Below are 13,078 nucleotides of genomic sequence, written 5' to 3'. Positions count from 1 at the left end.
CTAAAGAATAAAGTAGAAAAAACCCTGCTTTCTCAGTACTCTTAGTGCATGAGTATTATCACGTTTATTCAACCGTTACATAAATATTTGGTAAAGGTAAAAAGGTAAAGGCCCTCCCGTTGATCGTCGATTTGCTCGACCGGGCCCAGTAACGTCTCCATTGGAGACTTTGTTGTTACTGTGTTTGGCATATCGAATACTCTCGGTAGCTTGCCGGGCTCTCCGAAAATATTTGGTAATACACATAATACTAACTACTAATTTAGATATTAGAGATACTATGGTCATGAATATCATATTTAAATTCTACGGTAGAAGATAGAAAAATTTTAAAAGTGATATTTAGAGGCAATAAAATGTTATATTAAAATAGGTACATAGGGAAATATATGTAATATTGTTAGGGAAATTTAAGGATTTGGACTTAGTGCTAATCACTGAGATGATTTTAAAGTGAAAATGTGAGAGCTAGCCACATTAATATGTTTGTAGAACATGCCAGTTAGTAAGACAACATGTGTCAGGATCCTGAGGTAAAATCATAGTTTAAATATTTGAGGAACAAGAAGGGAGTGACTATAACTTCAACTAAAGAAAAGAAATGAATTGTCAGAATATTAATATAAACCTAACTTTATAGGGTTCAAAATGAGGGGTGAATTTTTTTTCTGAAAAATATGGGTAGTTTATTCTCTATTTCAAGTATAAAAACACTTCTACCATAGCAGGCTATTTAGGTTTCTAGGTACAGATTGTCTTAGTCATGGTTGCAAACTCTGTAGTTATAGTATTAGAAACAACCATAGGGCCAGAGAGATAGTACAATGGGTAGGGCATTTGCCGTGCATGCAGTAGACCTGACTTTGATACCCAGCACCTCATACATCCTGCAAGCCTGTCAGGAGTTATCCCTGAGCACAGTGCGAAGAGTAAACCCTAAACACTGCTGGGTGTGGCCAGAAAAACAAACAAATAAAAAAAAGCAAAACAAAAACAAAAAACAACAACCAGCTTTACTACATAAATAAGTTACTTTGTTATAATAAAACCTTATTTAAGAAATAAGGAGTTGAAAGGATTATTTCAGCATAACAGCAGAGTAGGAAGCTCTAGAACATTAACTGATTACACTATATTGTTCAGAATGCCACCTCTAAAACTCTAGAGACAAATTAAGCCACTTCATTGAGGCAACAATGAAATCATGAGTAGACATGATCACAATGATCACAATTTGTGACATTTCTGTACCACTCCTCCTGTGTGGTCTAATGACATACAACATTCTAGTAATTTGAGAACTATGATATCTGACAGACAGATTTTTTTTCCTCTTTTTTTTTGGTCTCACCTGACTTAGTGATGGTACGAACAGTATCAGAGTTCGTATCACAATCAATCACAACCATCCTGTTATTCATCGATTGCCTCGAGCAGGCCCCAGTAATGTCTCCTTCGTCCTAGCCCTGAGATTTTTTAAAAAGTGCCATATTCAAGGCTCTTTCAGAGTTAGGAGAAAGAGAGCCTTCATTGTTACTGGTATTTGGAATATTGGGTACGCAATGGGGAGTTTGCCAGACTCTGCCGTGTGGGCAGGTTACATTCTGTAGCCTGCCAGTTTGTCGAAAGTAAGGATGAGATAAAAAGATGTCATATGTTTTCCGGGAGCTGGGTTTTATAGTCTCTGAGTCTTGGCCGTTGATGAGATTACACGGCACCAGGGGGCCAGTTGGTGGGTGTGACCCCCGCCTACTGGAATTTGGAGGATCTGGGTGGAGGATGCTCAGCCCCAATCCTAGTAGGCTTGGAGATCTCAGCCCTGGGATCTGCGTGCCTTTGTTCCTCTGCCGGTACCTTCATGTGTGCGGAGAGTGGTCTCAGCATGGTGGTGGCTGGTTCTGGAGGTCTTCGGCTGCTGGAGCCCTGGTCGGGACGGGGAGAAAAATCTCAACCCACTCCTCTCCAAGGGACCCCGGAGAGGACCTCCAGAACCAGCCACCACCATGCTGAGACCACTCTCCGCACACATGAAGATACCGGCAGAGGAATAAAGGCACGCGGATCCCGGGGCTGAGATCTCCAAGCCTACTTGGATCGGGGCTGAGCATCCTCCACCCAGATCCTCCAAATTCCAGTATGTGGGGGTCATACCCACCAACTGGCCCCCTGGCGCTGTGTAATCCCATCAACGGCCAAGACTCAGAGACTCAGAGTTTGTAATGTGATAAAAAGAGAAGTAAATGTAGGGCACAGTAGAATTCAGTTTGGGGTTCTATCCCAAGCACATTTATGATCTCTCATCCCCGCTCCCATCTTCCAGTATGTAGGCATTACACCCACCAACTGCCCTGGCGCTGTGTAATCCCATCAATGGCCAAGACCCAGAGGCTATAAAACCCAGCTCCTGGAAAAGAACAGCACAGTCTCCTGTCTCTGTGCCTGGCTGTCCTCACCGGGGTCCCTTGAAGGAGGTTTGGTTGAGTTTTCCTCCCCACTCCAAGGAGAGCCCTGGCAGCTGAAGACCTCCGGTTCCAGTCACAGCCATGCTTAAGACCACTCTCCAGATGTTCGGACAAGCCTCACGCCTGAAGGAACCAGCAGAGGAACACAGGTGTGCAGGACCCAGGGCATAGATTTCCAAGCCTGCTCGTATTGGGGCTGGGTTTCCTTCACACAGATTCCCTCATCTTCCAGTATGTAGGTGTTACACCCACCAACTGCCCCAGGCACCAAGTAATCCCATCAATGGCCAAGACCCAGAGACTATAAAACCCAGCTCCCGGAAGCATGAGGCTGCATTTGTGTCCACGGTACATCTTACTATCTAATTCTTACTCTGGAGAACCTGGCAGGCTACGTATCTTGCCCACATGGCAGAGTCTGGCAAACTGCCCATGGTATATTCAATTTGCCAAAAACCAGTAACAATGATGGGTCTCATTCTCCTGACCCTGAAAGAGCCTCGAATGTGGCACTTTCTAAAATCTCAGGGGTAGGACTAAGGAGACGTTACTGGTGCCTGCTCGAGGAAATTGATGAACAGGATGACAGTGATACAGTGATCCCTGATAGGAGTGATCCCTAAGCACAGAGGAAAGTGTAGGCCCTGAGCACAATCAGATTTTAGTGTTGCTACCAAATCAAAAGCAAAGAAAAATATGAATCAATAATAAATTAAAAATAATAGAATGTGTTTATGAAGGCAATACAATTCAGTGGAATGAGATTGAAATGAGAGAAAGGGGAGGCTGATAAAGTCTCAAGGCCGAACTATCTGCAAAAAACAAAGGACAAGAATGACTGTACTTTCAATGCATGTATGCTGGCATCTGATGCACCCATTGAGGACCTAATGGTGCAAGCGCCAAAGATCAAGTATGACATCATTGGTCTGACCAAGATGAGAAGGCATCAACGATATCACACCACTTTCGACACTGGAGAAGAACTCTTCCTCGGAACATGTGACAAAAGAGGTTTCAGTAGTGTTGGTGTTCTTATCAACACAAACTTGACCATGAGCATTGATTTCTTTGAATACCTAACAACCCAAATTGGACGATTACACTTGAATAGATATGGCTCACTGCCGGCAGTTTCTATTTTCGTTGTCTACATACCAACATCCAATTATGATAAAGAAGAAATTGAAAAGTTCTACATGGAGCTGGAGAAGTTCTATAAAGAAGACACACCTTGTACAAGATGATTGTTGGTGATTTTAATACCAAGATAGGACATAGAAGATAAGCTGAAGAACTCCACATCATGACCCATGGACTAGAATGGAAGGAACAGGTTAAGAGAATATTTGAGTTCATCATGTAGACCAAGACCATCCATGGTAACTCACAGTTCCAGAAGGCCAAATCTAAACATTCGACATGGGAGTCTCTTGGTGGACGGTTCCACAATAAAATTGACCACATCATATTCAATTGATGGTTTTGCATGACCGATGTTGCTGTTGTCCCAAAATTCCAAACAGGATAGAACCACCATTTCCTTCATGCAAAATTTTACTTCACATAGTGGGAAGAAAGGGCTTCAAAGTATGAGAACTCCCAGAATGACCACCAACTGGGAGCTCTTTGGTACTATTGCGGCAACATGGGAAGATACCATCATTGACAACATTGATGAAGAATACGATTGACTGGTTCAGCACCACCATGATTGTGCGAGGAACTCTGAGAGAGAGATAGCCAAAAAAAGATGCTGGTCTTTGAAAACTCTTGAGCTCATTTGCCAACGTGGTTTGGCGCAAGCCTCAGGCAACCGCAAGCAAACATCCGAGCTCACAAAACAGTGCAGAGAACGATCAAGGAAGAACTCAAAGAGAGAAGAGCAACAGTGCTGGCAGATGCAGAAGAGGCTGGAAAAGCATTCAAAATGCCCGCCTGTCCTTTGCCAACATCAAGACCAAGATTATTGCTTTTCAACAACCTGATGGCTCTATCATATCTTCCAGAAGGGCAATGGAGAAGATTATCCATAACTTCTACTCGGATCTCTTCAACAGCCATGTCCACCTGCCCACATACCAAATTATGCAGGATGGATATGTTGTTCCCAAAGTTCTCCCTTCCGAAATCCAGCACACCATTTCCTTAGTAAAGAAGTAAACAGTATCCAGCCTAGACAAGGTGAGACCCGAACACCTAAAGAACCTGCCATCAGTTCTCATCAATGCTACCTGTCTGAATGCAAGGTTTGTCCCAATGGAAAATCAGCATGACTGCACTACTAAGAAAGGAGATATCCATAACATTGGCAACCATGGCCTGATCTTCCTGTGTCTGTCGTCTACAAGCTGTTCACTCAGTCATCCTGAATAGCATTGGCAGAACACTAGATGATGAACAACAATGCGAGCAAGTCAGGTTCCAAAATGATTTCAGCATGATCGACCATATCCACAAGATAACCAAGCCTATTGAGGTTTCCTGGGAGCTCAAGATGCTGCTCTGTCTAACTTTCATTGATTTGAAGAAGGTCTTTGATTCTTTTGAGATGGAAGCAGTCATCAAAGCCCTAGCCAAATAGGGAGTTCAAACTCAATACATAAGGATCCTCCATGAAATGTATTACGGATTCACTACCAGGATCTCACCATTCTACAAGGAAGTGATCATCCATGTCAAGAGAGGGACTCGGCAGGGTGATACCATTTCTCTGAAACTCTCAGTTCCATCCTTGAGATTGTCAAGCAACGACTAGAATGGGAAGGAATGGGAGTGAAGATAGACAGTTCTGCATCTATACTTCTACTTCGCTGATGACATCGTTCTAGTAACACCAAACATTAGCCCAGTGACACAAATACTTGCCAACTTAGCCCATGAGTATGGAAAGGTCAGACTCCAGCTGAATCTCACAAAGACAATGTTTATGAGAAACAGTCTCGTTTCTGATGTTCCATTTTCTCTCAATGGAACGAAGATCTCTGAATGCAACAGTTATGTGTACCTAGGTTTGGAAGACAACATGACGAATGACCTGGCACCTGAGTTGCACAGGAGGAGGAGAGCAGCTTGGAACGCCTTCAAGAGCATAACAGAAATAGCTAAGAGAAGAAGAACCTCTGGATCTGGGCACATCTCTTCAATTCCACTGTTCTTCCTGCATTAACATTCACATCAGAGATGTGGGCCCTATGAAAACAGGATGAGAAAATTATTTGGGTCTCCCAAAGAGAAATCGAAAGAACTATGCTTGGAATACCACATTTCACTTAAGTGAGAGAAAGAATCTAGAGTTCTGACCTCCGCTGATGATCAAGAATCAGGGATGCTGTCCCATTTGCCAAGACATCAAAAATTGGATGGGCTGGACATGTAATGCAATTTTGAGACGACCGTTGAATTAGAGCCATTACCTACTGGATTCCACGGGACGTCAAAAGAACACTTGGCCGCCCACCTACGAGATGATCAGACTTCTTCATCAAGACCCTAAACGATAGGTTTAAGGGTCTTCAGGTTCCTGGAGTGAGCAGATGCATTGTCTGCACTAGCACGCGACAGGGACGAATGGAAACATTATTGGTGCCGGCTCCAACAAACTGATGAGTAATCGGATGTCAAGTGATCAAGTGATCAAATGAGATTGAAATCATATGGACTTAAATTTAAATCCTAATAACATTTCTAACTATTTAAGTCCTTCAGAGGATTTTATGTGTTCCTAACATCATTTCTCACCCTTCAACCACCCCATCCACCTGGGGAGATTGGATGATTCATAATTCTTTGAAGTATTGTTTCCCCAAATAAGATTTTACATAAGAATATGTTACCCCTTCCACCTGTCAACTTAACACACTCATCGTCTCACATTTAATGTGTGTATTTGGCTGACATTTGTTTTGGATACAAATGAAGTGAGTCTACTACTTCAAGGGACCAGTTGACAGTATTTGTAACCAAAGACAAAATTAGACCATCCAAAATACTGGAATTTTGGAAAATTTGTACATATCACTGTGAGCTTGATGATTTCGATATTTAAAGAGTGTTCTGATGAGATTAATAGGAACATGAATTGCAGATTTTCAACATTAAACAATAATCTCTGTCAATATTTGGAAGATTTGTATAATTTTACAAAACGAGATTTTCCAGATTACCAGTGTATGTTGTAGAATCATGGTGCACTGAAAGATTTGTTCAATATGAAATCCAAATATTTTAAGAGAGGACAGAAACTGATTGAAAGGGCTTCATATTCAACTAATAATTAACATTCAATAAGTTACTTATGTTGATGTAGGCAGGCAGGCAGATAGGGAAGGCCCCCTCCCAAGGCAATGGTAATAGATTTCCTGCGAAGTAATACCCCTGAAGTTTCAAAAGCCAACTTTGCAGAAAACAGAAACTAAGGCCTGATAAGATGTTCACCTGGTGCCAGCAACAGACTCAGAGAAGTTCCAGCAGAAACTAAAGGCCAGGAAATAAATTTCAAAGAAGACCATCACCACTCCCCACCCTACCCACCTTGGAAACCTCCTTAGCAACGGACTTGGACCTAGATAGAAGCTCAATACGGGGACAGGTTGGAGAAATGCTATAAAAGCCACCTTGTCAAAGGAAAGTGCGCATTTGCTTCCAGAGCCTTCTTGTGCCCACATAGTTGAGCATATGTGATGCCTAACTCTCCCCTCTTGAGATGTGTACTTTCATGTTTTCATGTCTAATGCTGGGATGTGTGTAGGGGCTCTCTCGCCCTTGGAGAAGCCCAGGTTCTCTATTGAGCAAGTTACTATCCACTATCTCCCACTTTCTCTTCCTCCTCTCTTTCAAAAACCCTCCAAATAAAATGTCTTACTTCACTGCTTATCTGCTCCTGAAATTCTTTTCTTGAGACAAGAACCCAGTAACCCTGGGTCCTGGGTGGCAGAGGTGGATGGGGAGAAAGTGACTGTCTTTCTCCTCCCCACTTCACATAAGCCACTGGTGGGGTCCACCAACATCAATGTCAATATAAATTTCATTGATATAAAATGTAAGAATTTCCATATATACTTGATGTCATTTAAAATAATATATGTATTTGAAGCTAATTTTTTCTTAATGTGCTTCAAACAAATATGTTACATCATATTGAAAGTAAAAAGGGATATGAAAACGTGGGTATTTTATTAATTCAGACACTGGAGATTTGCACACAATGTTCAAACAATACAATAGGCACTAATTATTTTTATTCTGAAGATATAAATTATTTTTATAAAGAATGGGAGTGAAGATAGACGGTTATCAACTACACCACCTCTGCTTTGCTGATGACATTGTTCTAATCACACCAAACATTAGCCAAGAGGCACAAATGCTGGCCGACTTTGACCATGAGTGTGGAAAGGTCAGACTCCAGCTGAATCTCACGAAGACAATGTTTATGAGAAACGGTCTCGTTCCTGACGTTCCATTCGCTTTCAATGGAACGACCATTTCTGAATGCAACAGTTATGTGCACCTACATCGAGAAGTCAACATAATGAATGACCTGGCACCTGAGTTGCGCAGGAGGAAGAGAGCAGCTTGGAATGCCTTCAAGAGCATCGAAGAAACAGCTAAGAGCATGAAGAATCTCCGGCTCCAGGCACATCGTCTCATGGATTCCACTGTTCTTCCTGCATTAACATTTGCATTAGAGACCTGGGCCCTATGAAAACAGGATGAGAATGCTATTCGGGTCACCCAAAGAGGAATGGAAAGAGCTATGCTTGGAGTATCACGTTTCACTCAAATGAGAGAAAGAATCCAGAGTGCCAACCTCTGTCGTCAAGAATCAGGGACGCTGTCTCATTTGCCAAGGCGTCGAAAATCATATGGGCTGGACATGTAATGAGATTTGGAGATGACCACTGGACTAGAGCTGTTACTGACTGGATTCCACTGGACGTCAAAAGATTGTGTGGCTACCCATCTAAGAGATAGTCAGACTTCTTCGTCAAGACCCTGAACGATTGGTTTGAGGCTCTTTGTGTTCCTAGAACACGCAGCCGCCATTGGGCTACACTAGCACGCAATAGGGACAAATGGAGACATTACTGGCGCCCGCTTGAGCATATACATGATTAACGGGAAGTCAAGTGATCGAGTCAAGTGATCAAGTGATTTTTATAAGATTTTATGTCAACAAGTAGTCATGTTTTATTCTATTTTAATGAGTTTTGGGTCACATTTTGTGGTGCTCAGAGCTTATTTCTGACTCTGTGCTTAGGGATAATTCCTGGTTGTTCTCAAGGAATTATATACTTGGCCAGGGATTGAACCAGAGTTGCTTACATGCAAAGCAAGTACCTTAACCCCTATGCTATGTTTATGATCCCTATAGTCATAATTTAATTATAATATCGCAAATTTAATTTGTATAAGTTTTGTTTTAAAATTAAACATATAAAATTAATTTGTGTAATATACACGAAGTCATATTGTGAAATAATAAACATTAAAAACATGAAAGGTGATCTTAATAACCTTTCCAGTGATAAGGAACAGAGACAGAAATAAATGAAAATTACTGTGGTATACAGTTCTCAGTGTGTATGACTGCTAGTGCATGAGTGTATATATGTATGTTTTACATAACAATTAACTGGCGAAAATAGTAAGGATAGCCAATTTACTGACTTATTTTCTTTGATCAAATTTAAGAATAACTCAGGAATAAGAAAACAATTAGTGTTAAATGTCTTCTTAACGTAGAATGAGTGTAATATTTGATGCAAAAGGGAGTATAAAACTTGTCTTTCTTACTTGATGGATTTTTGTTTAAAAATCTTTAAACATAGACACCCCAACAGCTGCCGCCATGCCTGTGGCCAGACTCCACCAACTTATGGCAACCTTATGAGATGTCAAACTACCAAAAACTTCATGTAAGTTCACTGTTTACTTGGACCAACACCTGAATTTTCTGGAGCAACATTTCCAAACTTCACAATACTAATAGCCCAGTAGGAGCACCCAGATTGGATGGGAATTTAACAGAGAAACCATCAAAGCTCAGATATGAACTTAATGACCCCATGGCAAGATATAACAATTTTCACAAAATTTCTTTCACTGCAAATCCATTGTGCTCATTCCAATAGCCATATAATGGTGACAAGAGATATATAATAAATTATTTTGAGCCTGCTATAGGGATAGGCTTGAGTGGTGGTTGGGAAAATGAGGACAATGGCAGAGGGAAGAACACAGTGGTGGTGTGGTTGAGGTTGGAATATTGAACAACAAATGCATCATGAACAACTTTGTAAGCCACTGTGTTTAAATAAAGTGTAATAAACTTAAAAAAATTAAATGAAATAAAATCTTTGAATCTCCAAAAATAAAAATATAAACAAAAATTTAAATAAGAAAGCGGTATTACATATACTTTCTTACATATGAAATTTAAGATTAATTATGTTGATATGCATTTGAGGCATTTCACAAATGTTAAATCATCAGTATTACTTATTTAGCATGTATATGTCAAACACTGCCTTTTGTATATGTATATGTTCTTCATAAATACAAAAGTTATTAAGATATATTAGTTACATTGTTAGAACTTATGAAGGATGTTAACTGTTTTGAAAAATAAGAGTTCTCTGTTTACCTCTTAATTTGGTCATATTATTAAACGTCATTTAATAATGCACTTCCGTGTGATAAATTTTGAGTCATCATAGTCTATTTGAGCACTTTGTAAAATTTCAGATCATAGCTAGTGTCATAAAACATTTCATATCCATTAGTTCTTCTGAAGTCCTAGAATGTTTTGACATTTCTTTTGGGTGAGAACCAAACAGTTTTTCAAAAGGGAAACTAAGAGATAAAATAAACAATATTAAATGGACCTACTGCAATAAAGCCTCTGGGTGGAAAAAGGGAATGAATTTTGTAGGGATTCATTCATGGCTCACAAACTGCAAATCCACTGTGCTCATATTCTCAGGCCACTGTCTCATGCTCTCATTACCCAGCCTAGGAGAAAGCTTGCTTTAAATTGTGAGACTCCAAGTCAGTCAGACTCCAAGGATCAAGCATATGATTTGCTTCCAGAAAAACCAAATTCCATCTCCATCACTACATGAGGCCTCAAGCACCAACCAGGAATAGTTCCTGTGCTCCACTGGACGTGGTCCATAAAACAATTAATAAATAAATATATTGTGAGACTGAAGTCTCCGTGTTAAGCCTAAAGGAGCAAATACTTTTGCTGATTATTTTTCTCTCTTTCTTTCCAGAACCTAAAAGTTCAGTTTTTGGTTCTGTTTCTATTTTTAAGACAAAGGAGAGCATATTTTTTTTTTCATTTTTCCAGAATAAACAAAACCAAGACTATGAAAGATGCAAATATTACAACATGGAGCTCCTTAGATGACATGAGAGTTATTAAATATCAAATTTTGAAAAGATGGGTTTATCATCATTAGTTTTGGAGGTTTACAGAAACTCACATTTATTTCAATATTGGATTTATTTTCTGTGGCTTTAACTGATAGCCACCCTATGCAGGAAAATAAGCTTGACAATTATAACTTTATTGACTATAAGAAATATGCCTATATCGTAGAGTATATGAAATTTGATTCTTTTAAGACACGTAGATCAGTAAGGTCATCAACTCCTTCCAAAGCTTTGAAACTACATATACTAAGAAGCATTCATTCAGGCATTATGCAGTTTTATTGTAAATGAATATCCTGAAAACTGGAAAGTGTTGGGACTATGGCATGACACAGAATTAACAGAGACATTTTTATTATAACTTAGAAAACAAAAAGCTATAGGTATGCCTGATAAATGTTTAAATCTTAGAATTTCTATTCTCTGTGAGTAGACCTCATTAGATAGATGAATTTCTTGATGATTACAGCATACATAAAAGAGCCAAAGCAGAGAGGGTGGGGATAAAAAAATCCACCTTTGCTTGGTTTCAAATTAATCTGAAACCCTTTAGGCCTCAGCAGGTGCCTGAGGCACATTCCACACCCATGTTATTTTTAGTTTAATGCGACTTCTGCGACTGGCAAGATTGAAAACTGTCATGACTGTGAGCAAACCTGGTTATTTCAGATATAGCCTTTCACAGAATTTCCCCTTAATGGCCCAGATTAGAAAAGAAAGGTTGTTTATACCTTTTAAAGGCCAAGGTCTCCTGAACCATCAAAGCAGAGGCTCATGGTTTGAGAGCAATACAACTTCCTGCTGTGTGTAATGGGTGAGCCCCTGTAGACCGCTCTGGAGTGGTCTTCCTCTGGGTACCGGTGCTAATTGGCATTCTGTGCGGAACGCTTAGGCAGTGTAGGAGCCTCAGCACTTCATTTTGTTTGGCATGAGGTAGATGCTAAGCCAAAAAAGAAAGAAAGAAAAGAAAAGTATACCTGCCATGCTTTCTATTGTGCACCCAATTCCCGCTCCCCCACCTGCCACCACAGTGCATAGATTCATAGATCAAATGCCCAACTTGCTATTACTCATTTCTGCACTGGCAATACATTCCAATGCTTAAGTAATGTCAACAACAATAATACTTTCCATTTGAAATTTTGAAATTTTAACTTCAATTAAAATTTAAATTTTAATTTGAAATTTTAACCTCTTTAGAAGGTTTTTTTTTTTTGGAAGAGAAAATAAGCTGACTTTGTTTTATTGATCAAATATTTGTTAAAAGAAATTGTAGACCTAAGGATGGTTATGGGCACAGACAGTTCCTCCAGTCTCTGATAACTTTTCTGATACCATGGGTAGCTTGAGACTTGCTTGGGAGGATCCCTCTCAACTATCACACTCCTTGCCTCTTGTATGCATTGCGCACTAGTTGGCGAGATTGGTTACATGTGTGTTTGTTTACTGTTCTATGATTCATGTTTTTCTTATTTCTGTAAAACACTCATGTGTCAATAATGGCTTTATAAATATTTAGTAAAATTAGAGTGCCTTCTCAATGCCTCAGATGTGCACACTGCTCTTGATCATCCATGACAGATTTTTATCTGAAGAAAGCTGGCAAAACCACAAATCAAAAAAGGCACCATAATTAATATGAATTTTAGTCCATAAAAGAAAAGTATAATTATAAAACTATGACTCATAGGTAAACTTGGTCTATACGTATAGCTAGTCAATGTTTCACTGTATCACTGTATAACTGTCATCCCATTGTTCATTGATTTATTCGAGTGGGCACCAATAACGTCTCCATTCATCCCAGCCCTGAAATTTTAGTAGCCTTTCTTTACTTATCTTTCCCAGTGCTGCCATATTGGAGACTATTTCAGGGTCAGAGGAATGAGGCCCATTATTGTTATTGTTTTTGGCATATCTAATACCTCACAGGTAGCTTGCCAGGCTCTGTCTTGCAGTCAATGATTAAATAAATATTTTCCAGAATTTATGTAAGAAGTCTAAATATGAGTTTATTAGCCAATAATTAAAACTAATTTTGGTTCTTTATATTACTTTCTGGGACTCTGTGTCATTGTATTTAAGAGACTAGTTTTTAAGGTATTTTTCACTTAAAAATGATTGACCTAGCTCTATGATGTATGTTTTGTGAAAACATTCTTAATAGTGGGACT

The sequence above is a fragment of the Sorex fumeus genome, unplaced genomic scaffold, assembly GCF_029834395.1.
Source record: "Sorex fumeus unplaced genomic scaffold, SorFum_2.1 ptg000007l, whole genome shotgun sequence".
Taxonomy (NCBI): Eukaryota; Metazoa; Chordata; class Mammalia; order Eulipotyphla; family Soricidae; genus Sorex; species Sorex fumeus.
Note: the sequence above shows the minus strand (reverse complement) of the source record.